Source organism: Melospiza melodia, chromosome 18 (assembly GCF_035770615.1).
Source record: "Melospiza melodia melodia isolate bMelMel2 chromosome 18, bMelMel2.pri, whole genome shotgun sequence".
Taxonomy (NCBI): domain Eukaryota; kingdom Metazoa; phylum Chordata; class Aves; order Passeriformes; family Passerellidae; genus Melospiza; species Melospiza melodia.
Genome location: NC_086211.1, coordinates 11,363,961 through 11,383,457, shown reverse-complemented (window position 1 = coordinate 11,383,457; position 19,497 = coordinate 11,363,961). Strand labels below are relative to the sequence as shown.

At 45.1% G+C, this 19,497-nt stretch overlaps 1 long non-coding RNA gene across 1 annotated transcript in view; it reads left to right on the top strand.

The window, feature by feature from the left end:
- The window catches only part of LOC134426421 (uncharacterized), a 414,658-nt gene extending 396,099 nt beyond the window's left edge, over positions 1 to 18,559 (top strand). Inside the window, exon 5 of the long non-coding RNA XR_010029985.1 lies at positions 18,272 to 18,559. This is a non-coding gene — a long non-coding RNA (uncharacterized LOC134426421). The remainder of the gene's footprint in view (positions 1 to 18,271) is intronic.
- Positions 18,560 to 19,497: the final 938 nt, after the last annotated feature.

The following is a 19,497-nucleotide window of genomic DNA, read 5'->3' as shown; positions in this document are numbered from 1 at the left end:
GGAGGAACATGGATACACTCACCCCTTGCTTTTCCTCTTGGGGTGGCCTTGCAGTGAGTCAGGGAGAGGAGAGGCAGAGGAGATGCAGAGCAGTTTGGTTTCTCTCTGTAGCCATGAATTACTCTTGAACTAAAAGCCGGTGTGGGAACCCCAAGCCCCATATTTTCGTAATGCCATACCTATATACTTCCTGATAAATATTTCTGTCCCATTGTTGACTCATATTTGTGATTAGTTGGTGGAGACAGTGAGCAGGTTTGAATTTTTCTATAATTTAATCCTGTAAAAGAAAAACCTGGACTGCTAAACCTTCTTACTCAAAGAATTAAGGCTGCTCATTCAGTCTGAATAAATTAGAATTAAAAAACAAATTCCAGTGAGGTTTTCCCAACAGTAAAAACAGGAACCATTGCTTTGGTGTCTGAAGGGCAGCAGCCCTGTCCTTATAAATGGCAGCTACAAATGGGAGAAACCAGAGGAAGAAAATGTAGAATTCTTTGATATCATCTAACCTACAAATAGGTTAATTTTTAAAACTTGTTGGCTAACTTGCATCACAGAAAGGATAAAATCATCTACAGGTATTTTGTCCCAGCCATGTGTCAGGAAAGGTCTTTGTGAACAACCTTTTCTTCTCGGGCTGCCTCGGGTGTGGGACACGTTTCTGATGACACCACTGCTCTCATCTCATCTGAATGTAGTGCTGGCATGCTCACCCCTCCAGTGCAGCCCGGGGACTCCCGCTGAATCACTTATCTGCTGGCATTTTGACCAGGAAGTTTGCGTTTCCTCTCGAGCCTCCGATTCTGCAGTCATTGCCAAAATCCTGTCAGAGAGGCTGGACAAGGTCATGACTGCAATTCCTCTGTGGCTGGTGAAAGCACGCTTCTCAGCTCATTGGTAGACTCCTTAGTTGTCTTTAGGAAGGTTATCATCTCAGGGAATCACTGCTATCAAAAAGATTATTCTTAAAAGCTGCGGACTTACTTATTCAGTCTGTCAAGCCTCGTTACATTAGAAGACTCCATGACAGAATATCTAAGAAATTTATCTTTTTGTTCGTGGAAGGAAATGATGATCCCACTAAGGAAACTGCAGATTTAATTATACAGTAGATTTCCTCACAGACAAAATTTCCAAGGACCTCAGTATGTCAGCACTTACTTTCAAATCTTAATCCTCAGCACTGACTTTGGTTTTTGCTTGCTAAAACACTTCAAGTGACGCTGTTCATCCAAAGCAGTCCTCTAGGTCCCAGGTCTGCACCCCTAATTTGCTCCAAGCTCTATTTGCTTCCCAAGGAGGCCAGGGGATTCCTCATTTAATGTGGAGTCGGTAGGAGTGTGCCCTTAATTGCTGTTTTAAATTCTTTATTAAGCATTATCTGTTGCTGAGAGACCCGAGTGCTATTCCTGGCTGCTCTGCCTCGCTGTGTGCCTGCAGATAAGTGTCTCAGCTGCTCAGGCCTCACCTCCCTCCACCCAAAATAGTGGCAGTTTCCCTTGGCAAGCACTTTCCATCTGTGGTGCGCTCTGGAGTCAAGGGAAAGACTTCCCAAGGTCGCTGTCACTGCTCCTGCTCTGCCACAGAGAAACTGAGGCAGGAGAGGGCACAGGGCTGTGTCACTGTGATATTTTATGAAAAATCCTTTCCCCAGGATTTCTTCTCCTGAGAAGATGGGAAGCTTCAGCTTCTCCCTGTTTTGCTGCTTTGGAATGTGATTTGGAGAATTGTTTAGCCAGCATGTGAATTGTTTTAATTTAATGACCAATCACAGCCAGCTGTGTCAGATTCTCTGAGTCTTTCATGGGTTTTTATTATCATTCTTTTCTAAGCCTTCTGATGTATTCTTTCTCTTTCTTTAGTATAGTTTCAGTAAATAATTTCTTTTAATATAATATCATATCATGAAAAAATATATCAGCCTTCTGAGAACTTGGAGTCAGATTCTCATCTCCCACCTTGTCCTGAGAACCTCACAACACCACAGACCTGCCCTGGCACTGGTGATTCAGCTTTGGGTTCACTCCCACACTTCCCAGCACCTGCCAGGCCAGCTGCCTCCCCAAGCTACTCCTTATGTGTAAACCATCAAACTTGTGTTTGGATTCACTGCTAAATTTCCCTTCTTCCTCTCTGTCCTTTCTTTGGGTATACTCCGACTTTTGCAATATCCGAGCAGACACTTTTTGAATAGCTGAAAGAATTTCCTGACAGGTTTGAAAGAGAGCCCCTTTGGGCAGCAATTGCAAAGCTTAAGCTAACGACCTCCCAGTTGTATCTGCCAGTTCCTTTGTCTCTAGAGGGGTCTAGATTTTTCTATTGGCTCCCAAACATTATTAATAGATCTTTTTCAATTTAGGGGAGAAAGATTTAGCCCCTGGATTTGTAATTCTGGCCTTTCAGAGAAAGCCAGTATAAACAGCACTGTGTCCTGGCCCAAATCCATTCTGCGTTATTAGGGTGGCATTGATTTGAGATCTCACTTCATTAAAATTTGAAGTCTAAAGCAGTTCCTGCTACAAATGGGGTCTCTCAAGGTTTATACATTAGCTTAGCCCTCAACATTGCCAGATGGTCAAAAACTGGAATGTTTCACAAATGTTACCGGTGCCCTTCACAAAGTGACACTTTCAAATTAGTCCCCACTTCCATCCATTTACTGTAAGGTGCTACTTCCCATATGTAAACAAACAGTGATTCATTACTCCACCAAGAGGAAAACAGATTTTGTTGAAAGAGGTTGCTGGGATTTTCTTTTTTAAGATGGGTGAATAAGCATTTTCTGCCTGCCATTGGGGTGTTTTTTCAAATCATTTGCACACTGATTATCCTGTCCTTTCCCAGTGTATCAGAAGGGAAAGAGAGGCAGCAACTCCCCAGTTGCTTCTCCTGTGGGTACAGAGAGGTCTCCAGCTGGGGTGACCTGCTTCTGCCTCACCCCAGCTCCCTGGAGATCTTGGGCTGAGCTCAGTGCTCCCAAATAATCTCATTTACTTTCTTTACTATGAAGCTCATGTTTGAAATCTGCCTAAGATTATTTTGAACAGAGTAGACTCTGCTCAATTTCACAGGTTATCATAATAAGGATTTAATATTTTTAATTATTTATTTTTATATATTTATATTACTGCTATAAAATTTTGTTTATTTATTTTATTGCTTGGTTGGGTTTTTTTCCTACTAGTCTCACTTCAACTGTGACCCTCCCCAGAACTCTTCTCCAGGAGAAGTGGGTCCTCTGTACTGACCAAGCAATGCTGGTACCACACTTATTCCTGTCAGATTTCCTTATTTCCACTCAAGCCAACAGAATCAAAATGTTGAGGAAGGCTACAAAACTAGGAGTATGTTTGCTACTTCTTCCCCACATACAGCTCCTACCTGGTAACCTCTGTGTTGGTGAGATCTGGCCTTAATGCAGGCAGACACATTGTCAAGTTCCCCAAAATTTCAGCCCTCCAAAATGGAGAGAAGCTGTAATTCTGGGTAGGCTTGTGTATACCTGTGTTGGTTTCTTTCTTTTAAAAACTATTATATACTGTGTGGTACGTGATGAAGCAAGAAATTCCTGAGCTTTCACTGTGTCTAGCTCATTGATTTTTAAGAGTCTGGGAGCTGGGAGCCTCTGGAAGCAGCTTGACACGTAATGTGAAACCTGCAAATCCTGCCAATTGCCACGGAAAGGTGAGAGAGGTGAAAAAAATCATTTTACACTGTAGACTTTGGCTCATTTTTTGACACGGAGAAAACAACTTTTGCCAGCAAAAGCAAAACTTGCAGAGCATGGGGTGGGGAGCAGAAAGCCAAAGAGATAGAGTTGCACTCAGTGCAGTCCCAGGACCAGCTGTGTGTGCCCTGGGTACCCTGAGCACTGCAGCCAGGGCAGCCAAGTGTTCTCATGCAGACCCCCAGTGCTTTTCAAACCTCAGCAAGATTTTATTTGCAGAAGAAGTCTTTGAGACAAGAAGGTGACAAGGGCTGTCAGAGCCTGACACACAGCAAGGACAAGTGCAGCACATGCCTGCCACAGGAGCTCAACGTTGGCTCCCTTCAGTCCAGCATTAACCTAATATTGTCTTTAACAGCCACGTGTGGGCTGCTGCCCTCTGAAATTGCTCAGGTTGTGATTCTATAATTGTCCTGCTGGCAAGTTCTGTATCATTCTTTAAACCCTTCTTCCAGCATTGTGCCAGTGTCCACCTTTGGCTCCTACTGCTAACAAGCTGGCACCTTGCTGCAGCCCCTCGGGGACACAGATGGGACAGTGTGTGCAGGCAGCAATGAGATCTTTATTTAGAGCAAGTGGGAGAGCTGAAAAACGTTATGGAAACTTTTTAGTGCACAGGTAAACAAATGTGTGTGTTGCACTAATGAACCTGTCTCCTTATGGAGCTCAAAGCACTCCACAGAGACGAGTTAAAATGACTCAGCCATTTCTGGGTGATTTGCTCACCCACCAAAATGCATGGAAATTTCTGTCTCCTGCTTCACCAGGACCAGATTTACTCTGCTGTGCAGTAAAGCTTTATTTCCTATCTCACTGCAGTGCCAGGGAGAGAAGAAGATAGAATCTCTTATGGGCAGGGTGACTCCTCTCACAGCACATTAGGAGGGAAAAGGATCACCAGTTCCAAGGTGCATCTAAGATGAAAATTAGAATACTCTTTTCTTCTTAGGGTAGAGGGAACTAAAATTCAAGACCCAACACAAAATAATCTGAGAGCAAAATATGCTCCTTTCACAGAAATTATAAAATGGTTCCTGTTGGTACTGGAAATGGTGACATTCAGGTGCTGAGTTCCCTCTTTATGTTTCCCATCCTTGCCTCATTTGGCACATCCTTCCATGTATCTGCTTTTAACTATTCAAGATCTTTGGGGCAGGGGGTGTGACATGTCACACTGATACTTTTAAGTCCATTTCAGTGGCATCTTAGCCTGAAGCTAAATGACTGTCCAGCGATTAAACACTGCTGATAATAAACAATTGCAGGTAATGATGTTATTTCTAAGAGCAGACTGAGTATCCTTTAGGGCTGTCATCTTCATCTAGAACCCCTGGATCTGTGTGTGCCATGCAGGCTAAAACCTTCTTGTTGAAGAGCTTTGAGAAAATCCCACTAGAAAATGCTGCAGCTGCACATATGGCAGACGTAACCATTCATGTCCTAACTCAAAATCCACTGAATGGATCATTCTTGAGACATCTTTTGTTGTTTCTCCTTCCTCAAGAAGGGCAATAAATCAAGATAAGTTAAAAATTTTATAGCTACAGCTGGTTTTGACTTATGCAAATGCAACATTTCAATCACAGCATATGGGAAAAGCATATTTTTTCCGTTCCCTCACATAACTCAAAAGCTGCTATCCTGATTTTTTTCTGAAGCTCTTCAGAAATTATCATCTTTGGGTGGAAGCTTCAGACAGGAGGTACAACCCAGCTCAAACTTGTTCAGCTGAAAGACCACTGAGCAAATGAAGGGAATGGAATTGGAGATTTTAACTACTATTTGTTCACTGACAAGAACAGTAACCAGGAAGTACTGGTAAGATAGCTCAATTTCAGATTTTAAAATTATGAAAATTTATTACCTAGGCTTCTCCCTAACAGAGCACACTTGAAAGAGTTCAGTAGATCAGTTTGAGTTTCATTATTTCTCCAGCTCCTCCGTTGCTCACTGTGCTTAAAGATGCTTTGTGATGAGATTTCTTTGCTGCAGATACAATTCAGAACCACGCAAACTGAATTGCTGCCTGATGGAAGTGACTTGTCATTGTCTCCTCTTTTCCTTTTGAAGCACCAGTACATCAGAGGCTCTGGGAGCAGTGGGGACTGAGTGTGTCCTGCCTGCTGCCCCACTTCAGGGAGCACTGGGGCTGCAAAAAGCTGTAGGACCAGCACACATCCAAAGCTCATTTAACTCTGCAGGATTTTTTTCCTCCTCTCTCTTATTATTTAATTATTCCAGAGTTGTTCTGGCGGTACAAACTCTGCAGCACTGGGGCACATTCAATTACAGGTGGACTAATCCTGAATAAACTTGTGCTAAAACCTCATTCCTGGGAATCTCCTCCACAAGCTCATCCAGCCCTGGTTGTCTCCTCCAGCCTGCATAGGGAGAACAAGGGACAGCTGGAGCTCCTTGGGAGGGGATGGTGGCACAAGGGGAAAATCCACAGAATAAGCCTGTTTCTGTAAGTACAATGATAAGATTTTTCCTTCTTTTGCAATCCAACATAAATCCCTATATGCTGTGCCAGAGAAAGGGGCTTTTCCTGAGCAAACCTCCTGGTGACAACCCAAGGGCTGGTGTTTATGCTGGGAGTTCAGCAAAGTCGGCTCTGGGGGAGAGGGCAGAGAGAGGAGGGCAGGAGGTCATTAAACATGAAAACCTTCAGAGATTAAGCAGAATATGCCCAACACAGGAAAGCCAACCCCCAAACTCTGCTCCTTCAGCTGCCTGTCTCAGGACATTTGCCAGTGGTCTGGGTTTCACCAGCCACAGACCAGGCAGCTCTGTGTGAGTGAGGCTGAGACTGGGAAGAGGGGTTGATGTCTTTGGTTCTCACTGTCCAACCCTATTTTATTTCTGGCAATAAATTATATTAATTTCCCCCAAGTTAAATCTGTTTTGTCCATGAAATTGGTGAGAGATCTCCTTTCTTTATCTCACACCATAAGTTTTCCATTGTTGTTTCTCTCCTGTCTCGTCGAGGAGCTTATGAGAGCAGTTGGGTGGGCAGGGGCAGCCAGCAGGGCTCAGCCCAGCACATTTCCCTCTTCTCCCAGGGTTTCTTGGGAGAGTCCAGCTGGACTCCAGGCCCAGATGAAGCACTGATCACTCACCAAGCCATTGGTACAGGGGAGAGGAGGAACTGCAACTCAGCCTTCTTGTACACATCTCATTAGGTGTAACACACATCCAAAGTGTGGGACCCCTTCCCTGAGGCTGCCATTTGTTTGTGGGTCCAGATGAAATTTAACCAGGCATAAAAGGCCCAGGTATGGCTGCACACTGTGGGCTGAAGGCAACTGCTGGCTCAGGAAATGCTCAAACGCTGACAGGGGAAGTAGAGCACTGGCTAGAATGGGAACAGCACACAGGGGAGGCTGCTCAGGACCACCCTGCCCTTGCAGGATGCCTTCAGCATCACATATCAGCCCATGACAGCAGCAGGATGCTGAGCTAGACAGACCTTTGATCCTGCAGTTTTATAGCTGATCTTGCAGTCTGGTATTGAACAGGAAGGTTTTGCATAGCTTTTTGTTTACCCTTTACTTGGAGCAACAGGACTCTGTCCCTCTAAGATGATTTTTGGGAGTTTTCTATTTCTCATCCATAATACTGCAAGAGTCCCATTTGGGACCTGGAATTACAAAATAGTATCTTCATAAAAAACATTAGTATTGATTTCTTATTGTCAGAACCACAAAGCACATGAGACATCCAGATTCACAGTTCATGTGCATGCCAGCTTTGCCTAGCTCCTGCCAGCTCCCATTCTGTGATGGATCACACTAGTCTGTGTCTGTGGGCAGCTGAACACCCATTTACAAAGTGCTGCCACCTTGGGAGTGCCTGTTCCTCCACCACACACCTGCTCCTGCAGAGGGTCTTGTACTGCTGCATCATGAACCCTCTCTGGCTGCTTATTCCCAGCTCCAGAGCCTGAATGTTAGTCCCTTTCCTCTTTTATTTTCAGCTTTGGATATTAGCATGGCTGGGACCACTGTGTCTTCATGGCTGTGTCTTCATGGCTGCTGTTGAAATATTATTTAGCTAAACCAGTGTTAAATTGTCCCTTACAGGAGAATCTCATACCACGCCTGTGTTTCCACATTTGCCACAGACCTGAGGAATCAGCAACTTGCAAAAGAGCTGCTCTGAAAGACCAGCTGATGTTCCTATGGAACAAACATTCTGTGTTTGGAGGTAACAGCTTGCACATCCTCTAACCCCACCAAATGCTGGTGCTGAAGTGCCAGAGCCCATCCCTCACAATTCTACCTCTGGCTGCAGCTCACTGCTCCACAGTGCAAAAAAAACCTCCCCACATTTTACATCCCTGTTTCTCCCTCTTTCTTTGTTCACTATTAAGAAATGGCACAGTTTTCCCCACAAAAGTAATATCTAGCTCCTCACATAAGAGAACAGCTGTATTTACTTGACTTATGAGTATCTTTACTGACAGATTTATCCTTTGCATCATAAAATACCTACTTGGGCTTTAAAAAGTGCACTGGCTGCTTCTTCAAAGCTTGCAGCAATAGACCATTCTCATTTGAAAGACATATTATTACCCCAAAGCTAAACCTGTTATTTTATACATCCCAGCCACCCTGATTCTTTGTGCCTGAGGGCATCTGAGCAAAAGGTGCCATTTGGAGCAGGCAGCAGAGAAAACTGGGTTATGTAGATATCACATTTCTCTGCTCCTTCTGTTCCAGAAGAGCCACATCCGCACCTCTCGCTGGGAAGCTGCTGGGTTGATGGTAAGTTGTATCTGTGTAGATGGTGGTGTTATTTTTGGCAGGCACATACTTCACATTCTCAGTGTGAAGAGGAGGAGCTGGCAGCCAATCTCGTTCAGTAGTCACTCATGGTTTGGGTTTTGCCACGAGCCAGGTCCCTAGGGGTCAGGGTGAGGCATTGTGAGGCTGGGGGGAGATCAGGGGACATGGGGGATGAGGCTGGGGGGAAATCAGGGTCAGGGGACATGGGGGATGAGGCTGGGGGGAAATCAGGGTCAGGGGACATGGGGGATGAGGCTGAGAGGGAAATCAGGGTCAGGGGACGTGGGGGATGAGGCTGGGGGGAAATCAGGGTCAGGGGACATGGGGGATGAGGCTGAGAGGGAAATCAGGGTCAGGGGACATGGGGGATGAGGCTGGGCAGGCTGGGGCAAAGGCAGGGCTTGGCTGGAGCCAGGGGCTGGGGAGGTGTATGGTCAGTACTGCACTCACCGGAGCCCTGCTGCCCCCAGTGCCACAGCCCTGCCTGCCCAGCCCCACCCCAGCCTGGGGGATGCCACAGACACCCCAAACCCAGCAGATTCCCAGCACAAGTGAGCCCCAGACTGTGGATTCCTGCAGCTACCGAAGGGAGTGGGGTGTGACAGCCTCTGGCCAGAGTGAGAGCAGGGATCTGCTGGGGAGCTCTCTGCCTAATGAACTGCTCCTTTTCTCTGCAGCAGCAGATAAGAGCAATTAAACACTAGATAGCAGATTAATGATTACTGCAACATCATGCTAGCTCATGGTGACAAATCTGGATAAATATTCACCCCAGTGGTGGGTGAGGTGTTCAGGCAGTGATGTGCCCTCTGTGTGGCAAATCACTCAGAGAGGATGCAAAGACACAGTCTGCTGCTTGTCACCTTCATTAATTACCAATGCAGATGAAACTGGAGGAAAGACCAGATTCAGTGCATTGCCTTGCATTTGCCAAAGGTTGCTTTGGGCCCAGCTGCCCCCCAGCAAACAAGGCAGGCTCTGGATGTGGAATTTCCACCTTGGGAGGATGCTTGGTTTTGGGGTGTGATGGATTAGCAGCTTTCCCTAGAGCTGGCTTTAATCTTTGGCTTTCCATTGGAAATTATGGGGAGAGTTATGTGCTGACACACCATGGCCTCTGGCTCCTGCTTTTCTTCTGCTCATCTCTTGCTTGCTACTCCTGCAGACAAGATGGACTAAGTAGATTTGGGGATCTGATGCCATCTAAGAATGGCTGTTAATAAAGAATGGAATGAAAGAGATGAACTTTCTGTCACTTCAATTGAAGTGCTGGCTCAATTATCTTTCTGCGTTTTGAAGGACTCTGATATACAACCCTAGTAGTGTCTGAGATGCCCAAAGGGTGGAGTACTGTGCAGTAATTTGGAGAAACAGACTTTATTGTGGCCTGGTTCTTATTGCACACCTCCAGAATACTGGCAAGGCAGAGAAAGGAAAATGATAGCTGGACTGAAGAAGATCTGAATTCCTGAGCAGAAATCTCTGTTTGATCAAGAGATTTTGCAGAGCAGCTCTATTCTGAGGATTCTGGATTTTGTTCCCTAAAGACTGCTTTGCTAGAGTATACAAAAACCACATCTGAAACATGAGTAAGAAAATAATAGATTTCTCTAGTATCCTTAAAATATTCAAAAACAATTTGATTATTTTAGCTGAGTTCAGGTCTGAAAAGTTTCTATAATGGTGTCCTGGTGTGTCACACTGCCTTACCATCACAGGATAGACAAGGTAGCCAAAAGCTACCTTGAAGGGTTATTTATAAATCTTGCTTTTGTGGTTTTTTTAAGCAGAAACTTCACCAGTGGCTCACCAGCAACCACACACTGCTGCTGGGTTTGAACCACCATCACAGTCACCTCAGAGAACATTCTGTGTACCTGTATTCACAAATATTCCATGTAACAGAGAATTTAATTAGATTTATTTCTTCACATGTCAGCTACCTCCCACATCAAAGGCATTTAAGTCTTTGCAATATCTCCAATTCTGTTTGGATCTGCCCTGTGATGGGCACAGCCCTGAAAACAGGCAGCCCCTGAACAGTAGCTGGTAATAGTGTTTGAAAAGATGATTGCATCTCAGAATGAATCATTAGATCCTATAAAATGCATCTGTCTCTGTAGTGTTTAAACTGCTTTCCCCACCCTCTCCCCACCCCCCCCAATTTGCACTAATTAGTGTAGGATGAGCTGCTTCCTAAAAATTAAGAATTCTGGAATATTTAATTGATCCTGGTCCCTGTGAATGCCACGCCTGAGGAATCAGGAGCAGAGAACCAAGTGAGCATGGCTCATACAGGGGCTGCATTTCTGGTGCCCCCCGAGCCAGGGAGCCCAGAGTGGGGCTGGTAGCCCTGCCAGGCACCTGCTGGTCCCTGATCCAGCTGATCCAGCCCCCCAGCCCCAGCTCTCCCTGCCCTCACCCAGCAGGTGAGTGTGTCTCACCCAAAGCCCCCAAGGGAGGAGTTACCTGAGCAGAAATGTCCTCCTGCAGGGAGGAGGTGTTTCAGTATGTGCTAACTTTTCAAACCCTCCTCTTTAGGATGCAGAAGTTGCCAAGGATTATGAAGTTTTACTCCTAAAAGTGACACAGTGTGGAATCATGCTTATGGCACCCCAGTGGCTCTCCCCTAAATGTGCTCAGCCGGCACATAAAGATGTGAGCTGTTTTTCACTCATCAGCTCTGAAAATTTACCTTGGATTCTTGCTTTATCATCCATAATTTGTTTTAAAGGCTCTGCTGGGCAGGTCATTACCAGGAGCCTCATCCAGGAGTGCAGTGCACATAAAGCACCACAGCCCCTGGGGCTGCCAGAGCTCCCCTCCCCAGCACTTCCCTCTGACAGCCAGCATTCCCAAATGCCTGATGCCTGCCTGCTGTGCACACCTCAGTGCTGCTCCTCTGTCACACCCCAGCACTTCTGGGGGATTTGCAGGAGTTATTTGTGCTTTGGGATCTCTTTCCCAGCACCTGGCAGCCCCCAGCCTGCAGAATGAGCAACCAGGAGTCACTGAGCACAGGAGAGGGGGATGCTGAGGGTGTTTGCTCTGCTCAGTCCCCATTCCAGCAGGGCAAAGAGAGGGGGATGCTGAGGGTGTTTGCTCTGCTCAGTCCCCATTCCAGCAGGACAAAAAGAGGGGGATGCTGAGGGTGTTTGCTCTGCTCAGTCCCCATTCCAGCAGGACAAAGAGAGGGGGATGCTGAGGGTGTTTGCTGTGTTCAGTCCCCATTCCAGCAGGACAAAAAGAGGGGGATGCTGAGGGTGTTTGCTGTGTTCAGTCCCCATTCCAGCAGGACAAAAAGAGGGGGATGCTGAGGGTGTTTGCTGTGTTCAGTCCCCATTCCAGCAGGACAAAGAGAGGGGGATGCTGAGGGTGTTTGCTCTGCTCAGTCCCCATTCCAGCAGGGCAAAGAGAGGGGGATGCTGAGGGTGTTTGCTGTGTTCAGTCCCCATTCCTGGCAGAGTAAAGAGAGGGGATGCTGAGGATGGTTTGCTCTGCTCAGTCCCCATTCCAGCAGGACAAAGAGAGGGGGATGCTGAGGGTGTTTGCTGTGTTCAGTCCCCATTCCTGGCAGAGTAAAGAGAGGGGATGCTGAGGATGGTTTGCTCTGCTCAGTCCCCATTCCAGCAGGACAAAGAGAGGGGGATGCTGAGGGTGTTTGCTGTGTTCAGTCCCCATTCCTAGCAGGGCAAATGGGCCCCAAAGCCCTGTTGTTGTGAGAAGCACAGCAGAGGTCAGAGCAGGCACATTTTCTCTCCCCAGAGAGCCCAGAGCAGGAGCATCCCAAGACAGCTAAGTGGAAATGCCACACAAATTTGGCTTGGTCTTCTGTTTGTGTTTGGCATTTGGTTCAAGGTCTCTGCAGACCTAACCCCAACAAAGGCAACGGAGCAAAGAGTTTGGCAATTTTATTTCATTTAAATTCTTGTCAGGGCTTTTTCCTGGCCTCCTTGGCGTCCCTGCTCCCTTTGCTGGGACAGCTGCTTGGCTGGCCTGACAGGGCGTGGGGCTGAGAGGGCAGGCCCAATTAACTGCATGGTGATCACTTCTTCAGTCTTAAAATCCCACATGCTTCTGAATTAATTTAGAATAAATTCAATCATAGTCATTTACAAGGTCTGCTGCTGGGCGCTGCGAGGAGCAATTTGCTGGTGGGATTCTCATTCCTTGCAGTGGCAAATTGCCTAAGTCCGCCATAGCACAGGGATAAAAAGCTGGAATTTAGACCTGATGTGGCTAAATGCTTAATACGTGTGTCTATTTACACTGAAACCTATTTCTGGTACTCAAGTGAGGTCAGGGGCTAATGTCAGACAAAGTGATAGAAGAACAATTTCAATGTCCTTTATCTGCAGCTAGGGAGGGGCAGACATAAACACTTGCAGGAATATATCCTTTAATACAGCAACCTTCCCAAAGTCCTCACTCACACCTTCATTTCCTTCAGCTGTGACTGTCCACAAAACAAAGCTACACACAGCTCAGCATGTGCTCTCTCCTTTTTTTCATTACACCACTGTCTTCAGTAAATCTCAGGCTGAATGCCCATGTGTGTGCTTTGATTGCAAATGCCCGTGCTTTGCCCTATAAAAGAGAAGTGCCCTATCCAGCCAAGCTTTCTTCTTTATGGGCTGCTCAAGTATCACTTCTGCTCTGCTGTGTGCTGTGTCCAGGCAGTTTGACCAGCTTGGGCCTCTCCTGTGATATGAAACAATTCCAAAATAGAAACATCTTCCTTGTGAAATTGATCTCCTCCCCACAACTCTTATTGTTCGATTCCCCTGCTGCCTTTCATTCCTTCGGGGTCTTTCAGCAGGTGAGTTCAAAGGTAAATAATCTCTTTTTTTGTTTGGTTGGGTTTATTTATATGTTTTATACGCAACTGAGGGCAAAGCTCTAGCTCAGGACACAGAACTTCTCTGGACATCAACCAGCAAGAAACATGTGCATAGGAATTGCCTTCTCAGATTAATAATTATCATCTAATTCCTACTATTTCCTCTGCCATGTGGCTACTGAAGTAAAGAAAGATTGTTCATATTTTATTAAGCAGAAAGATTGTTCAGCAGACTTATATAAGGCAGGCCCACAAGGAAATATTTCTCACCTCTGGTGCTGAGCCTTCCCTCCCAGTTTAAGCCCTGGATGGGCTGCAGAGGGTGCCTGGAGGCTGCTGTCAGTGGGGTGTCCCTGGCACTTGGGGTGCACAGGGAATCACCTCAGATGTGAGGACAGTGACAACAAGCTCAGGTTTAGGGCTTCTCTCTTGTCAGCTCTAATGGCTTCAAAGAATTTGCATCCACTTGGCTGAAAAAATGGCCAAGGGTGAATGAATGAATGAATGTAAATGAGGCAACTCCTCATCCTGTATTTCTTTATCTGAGGAGCAGTTTATAAATTCAAGGTAAGTATATCTTTCCACCAGCTTTGCACATTTCTACTCTCTCAGGGTGAATAAATTTTTTTGATGGGTGAGTTAAAACATCATTATTTTTTTCATTATCATTGTCATCAGTATAAATGGCAGAGGTGTAGGGTTTTTGCCCAAGCTTTTAAATTTTCATGACAATTTTACTAAGCTGTTTTATACGTTATTAAACACACTCGTGATTTGTTTCAACCTATACCTTAATAGGATGTTTTAAGAGAGTGTTCCCAGAAGAGGGCAAAGGTATCCTGCACATTGGGGACTCAGCTCCAGCCTTGGGCTTCTCCCCTGCTGGGTCCCACAGACAGGGATGGCCAGGCTGCCTAGAGTGCTTATTTCTTTCACTGAGGTTTTTCTTTTGAGATTCTTCTGAAAATCCCAGCCTAAGGGATTAACAGTGTTGATCATTCTTGAGAATCAGGACACTGGTGTTGTTAAGACTCAAAGCAATGGTTTTTGCAGGTTTCTGCTGGGGAAAGGAAAAAAAGGGCTGCGGATCGAAGGTCTCATTTACTCAAACACAGAAATAATTCCTTCTTGTGGTCATTTCTGGAAACCGAGGTCAATTCTTGTACTTATTTTTTGAACAAGACTTTTTAATGAGTTTTTACAGACAGATGCTTTTTGTAAACCACTGAGAGAGAGCAGGGGCACCCTGATTTCAGCACAACTCACACAGTCACATTTGTCTTGGGAGGAGCTGAATGGCCCCCACTCCTGAGAGAAAGTCTATTTTCATGACATGAATACAGCTCTCAATACTGTATTGGACATATTTCTAGGTAAAATACTGATTTATGTAATTTACAGTGAGGTTTTTTAACTGACCAAAGCCTGAACAGTGCAGGTGTTTGATGTCAGTCTATGTGCATTGTTCCAGCCACACTTTCCAAATATTGCTTAGTGTTCTCTGTGACTGATGTACATGGGACTTCGCTGGGATCTGATTTTTATTTGTTTGTAAAGAAAACTGTCTGACAATAAATTTAGATTCCTGCTTTCTGTAGTTTTTCAACCACAATAAATTTGATAATTTCTTTTAACTGTGGTTGTGCAAAAAATAACATCTTTCATGTACAAATTACTGCCCCCTTCCTCTCTCCCCAGCCCTGATTTCACAGAAATGACCAAATCCTGAGCATTTTTCTCAACTCTGGCTGCAGTTAATGGAAGTTTTTTCTGTTAAAAACTTTCTGAAATGTTTTGGGATTTCAGGATTAGATTTGAGTAGTGTTCAGAGGGCAGGATAATGTGTCGTGCTAGAGGCAGATTCTGGCCTCCTAGTCTAACTTGATGTGTCTCCAGTGTGATCACAGAAGTTTCCTCCTACTCACCCTAGGGATTATTTAATTTTCACCACATTTCTCCTTCCTTCCCATGTATTTTTGTACCAGGCACTCAACATGTGTCCCCATGCCCTCACAAGAGATGAAGGGGAGTGCAATAATCGGATAGAAAACTGGCACTTTTGTGAAGAGGGAAGAGAGTCTTGTTTTTCTGGTAAGAGATTTCAGGCATAAGGGTATTTTCCTCTTCTTTTATGCTGTACACCATGGTGTGTCCACCAGGCCCTTCAGATCTCAGGCACACCATTAGGAAAACCTAACACTCCGTATCCCAAATGGGTCACTTCCCAAGCCCGGAGCTGAAATCCTTTTAGCTAATACTGCTCAGGTGACTTAGTACTAAATTATATTTTAGAAAGATATGGTCTGCCCTTTACTTTTTCATGGGGCTACCATTCAGTCAGCTTTAAAGCCGTAATTCTCTTTCGGGTTGCCATGGAAACAAGTTAGTGTTCCACTGCTGCCTTGTGCAAACGAGCAGGGTGCTCATCCATCATGTTGCTGCTGCTGGGCTGGCTTCCTCCTCTCCCGCACACACCTTGGCAAGGCAGGAGCCCTCTGTGTGCTGCCTTAGCTCCTCTCCCCGGAGAAGAGAATTTCATCAGTGGAACCAAGGGAGTATTGAAATTGTGGGTGCTCCGTTGGTTCCTTGTCGCCGCATTTCTCCTCACAGAGAAGAGCAAGGCACAACCTCCCAAGAATATTTCTGAGATTCACATTCTCTGAACCTCAGAGAAAGGAAAATAATTCTTATCTCATTTGCTGTGCCTGTGTTTGTGGAAAAGTAGAATGCAATGTGGAGATTGTTTACCCACAGTGATGGTGTTTTGTTTCCTTGGCCTATCAGGGCCTATCAGTGTGTGTGTGTTGGGACTGTGGGCTGACAGTCATGAGTGCAGTGCAGTTGAGAGCTTGGCAGATTCAGTTTAGATGTAGTGTAATGTAGTGTAATATAATATTGAATAATATAGTGCAATTAATTAGCATTCTGATAAGATGGAGGCCTCCTCGTCATTTTTCCCGCCTTGTTTCCGATGGTCCCTCACTGTCAGCACCAACCAATGCAGGCCCCAGTTTTGGGGAACCCTGGCCTTGAAGAGCAGCTCTGTGGGACCTGGGCTCTCCAGCCTGTGGGGAAGGGATTGCGCTTGGCAGCAGGGCTGAAACGTCCTCAGCACAGACAGTGTGCCTTTCACACAGCACAGGCCCTGCAGCAGCGGGCAGACAGCTTTGGTGGGCCTTGGAGCCCAGGGGTACAGAGCCTGCTGACCCAGCTGGCCACTGGAACAGCAGCTTAGCAAATGCTCAGAATGAGTAGCTTTGCCTTAACTGTTCAAAAACTGACAATGCTTTGAATAAGAAGCTTTACCAAGCACTACACATTAGAAGGAAAACCCTCACATAGCTCCACTGATTATCTCTGTGTGTACCCGACATATCTGTAGTCTATATATACCTTTTAGAAAATTCTCTCTAAATAAATATGTTAAATATATCACCCTGATAGTCCATTTATTGTCTGATACCCTGCCTAACACCACAGCATTTAAAGTCCCCAAAGGGCATGGTTAACACCCATTATCGCATCATATTTTTTTAACTTTATCTCAGGAAAAAAAAGTTCATGCAGGGGAATATTTTGTCATTTTAATATTTTAATTTTTCTTTACATACTACTCTAAAAAGGCAGGATCAAAGAAAGGTTACTGTAGTTTTAGGATTTCATGCCATAGACCTGAGACTTCTGGGTACTTGGTGTTTCCTCAGAAAGCTTCCAAGAAAATACTTTTTTTTTTTTAATGTATTGTTGAAACTTTTAAAATTTAAGATGACAAGAAATTATTCAGGATGCAGTTGTGATGTTACTCTTTTGTTAGTGCTGGTTAGTACTACAATTAAGGTAAGAACAGCAGTTATTTATAGAGAAGGTGCCACATTTAAAGACCAGACTTGAAAGCATTATAGAATGAAGACAACACACACAGCCAAATAAAGTTCTTTCCTGGCCCCCTCAGCAAAACAGCATCAATGAGATGCATTAAGATTTTATCCTATCACCTTATCATTAAACTGATGGCTTCCATTGCACTGATGGTGATCAGACATGAGGCACCCTGTGAAAAGACTGTTTTAGCGAAAGGGATCTTACTGTTCTTGCAAAAAATGATTAACAAATGAAAGGCATGGCATGGAAACATGGCCATGTGCTGCAGCAGACTTGGCTTAAATGAGGAGAGTGCTCCCCATTCTTTTTCATTTCCTGCTCAGAATGCTCTTCTCTAAAATGAATGTGCTACACCCATGACTTGGACACAAACACTCCCTAGTTACCCTGGCCTGTGTGTAAGAGGAGCAGGCTGATGGCTGCAGCACCTGGATGCTGCAGCCCTAAAACATTCCTTAAATGTTTTAGGGGGTCTCCAAATAAGCCTTGGACCCAAAAGGTAGAGCTGAACACAAAACATTTGGGAAGCCAAAACGCCCGGAATGGGGCACTGCCTGTCCACCTGAGCTGCAGAGTGAACTTTGCCTGCATCTAGGAGGAAAGCTTGACCCTTATAGAAAGTGACTACCTTCATTTTATGATTGTAATGTACTAATAGCAACTCTTGGTATAACCTGGAGGGCTGGAAATAATGAGGGAACCGAATACAATACTCCCAGGGCATGGGCTTAAAGTGATAACTATTCAAGCGTAGCCTCTGACTAATGCAGTTGCTCTTGCACATCAAATAATGTCAGAAATGCCACACTTCATAAGAAAGGGCTGTAAAGCTTCATTGTGATCCCTCAGCCCAAAAACCCATGCTCAAAAAGCTAAGATGTTTTTAAATGTGCTGTATGACATGTAGGGAAATGGACACAGGAATGGAAAATATTCCAGCCACCTGCATTACGTTAAAAATGTGTTCTCCCCTGTCAGTTTTCTAACACAAACATGTCCATTCACGTTGCTTTTTTACTTTAATCTCCACAGTTTTGTTTCTGCAGTATTGGATTAGCCAGATAAGGCTACGGGAGGGCAGCCAACAGTGATACTTGGAGAGCAGCATGGATGCCTCTTAAAGCATTTGGATGGTTGGCTCCAAGCAAGCATCGTGCAGCAGCGAGTCTGATCCATCATGAGTTTAGCCATGTTGGCAGCCAGGACAGCAACAGATGAGGAAAATGCAAGCACAAGCATTTTCTGCTCAGCAAAGGACCAGGACACCAGAATGAGTCCTCAGCACTGATTCTTGCAAGGAAAACCACCTGCTTTTGTTGTGCTTTCTGGGACAATTCCTGTGATATGATGGTGCAACAGAAATAAGGCAAAAAGCACATCTCAAGCATGGGCTGAAGCAGCTCCTGTGTTTGCCTGGGGTTTGAGGAGCACAAAGTCCCACTGTCACTTGCCAAACGTGCCAAACAAGCTGCTAACTGTGCCTGTGGATGGAGCAGGTGCTTCTGAGGGCACACTGGACAGTCTGGGAGTTTAATTGCAGCGCCTATTCCAGGTAAATGGTCTTGAAGTCAATTAAATGCAAGATGATGATTTTTATCTTTTGTAAAAAGCTATTCTGATCTCTTTCTTCCTCTTTTTTCATAGCTGGTAATTGGTGTTTTAAAACCATTTATAACTCCCAGTTCAGGTAAAAGAATTTTTATGTTTACCAAAACTCAGAAGTGCCTACCAGTCTAAAATAAAGAGTGCCTTATTATTTCATTAAGAAAATTCAGGCAAGCTGTTCTTTGCCAGTTTGCTGCCATGGGGAAAGCATCACTTCCCTAAAGGATGGTGGAGCACATTTAGAGATTTAGACCTGACCTGGCAGGCAGGCACCCTGACTGCTGCCCCATGCACTCCTTACGCTGCTCAAAGCTCCTCTCCTGTGTCCATACACTCCAGGTGAACTGGGCAGCTTTTCAGAAATGCAATGGCATTATTCTAAAAGGCCACAGTTTGCCAGCAGTTGCATTGCATCTAAAATATCCATTTTTCTCTAGAGATTAAATAGGCAAGCTCTTTTTCTACCTCAATATCTGACTTCTGTTGGTCCAGTAGTGCCTTCTGTCCTGCTCATCCAATGCATCCTATTCAGCAACACCCTCAATAACTGGGTCCAAAACACAATTTGTATGCCTTTCAAGGGTGATTTGAAGTAACTTAAAGCAAACAAACAAAACTGTTCGCTCCTCTCTGTGAGTCATTGTCTACTGCAA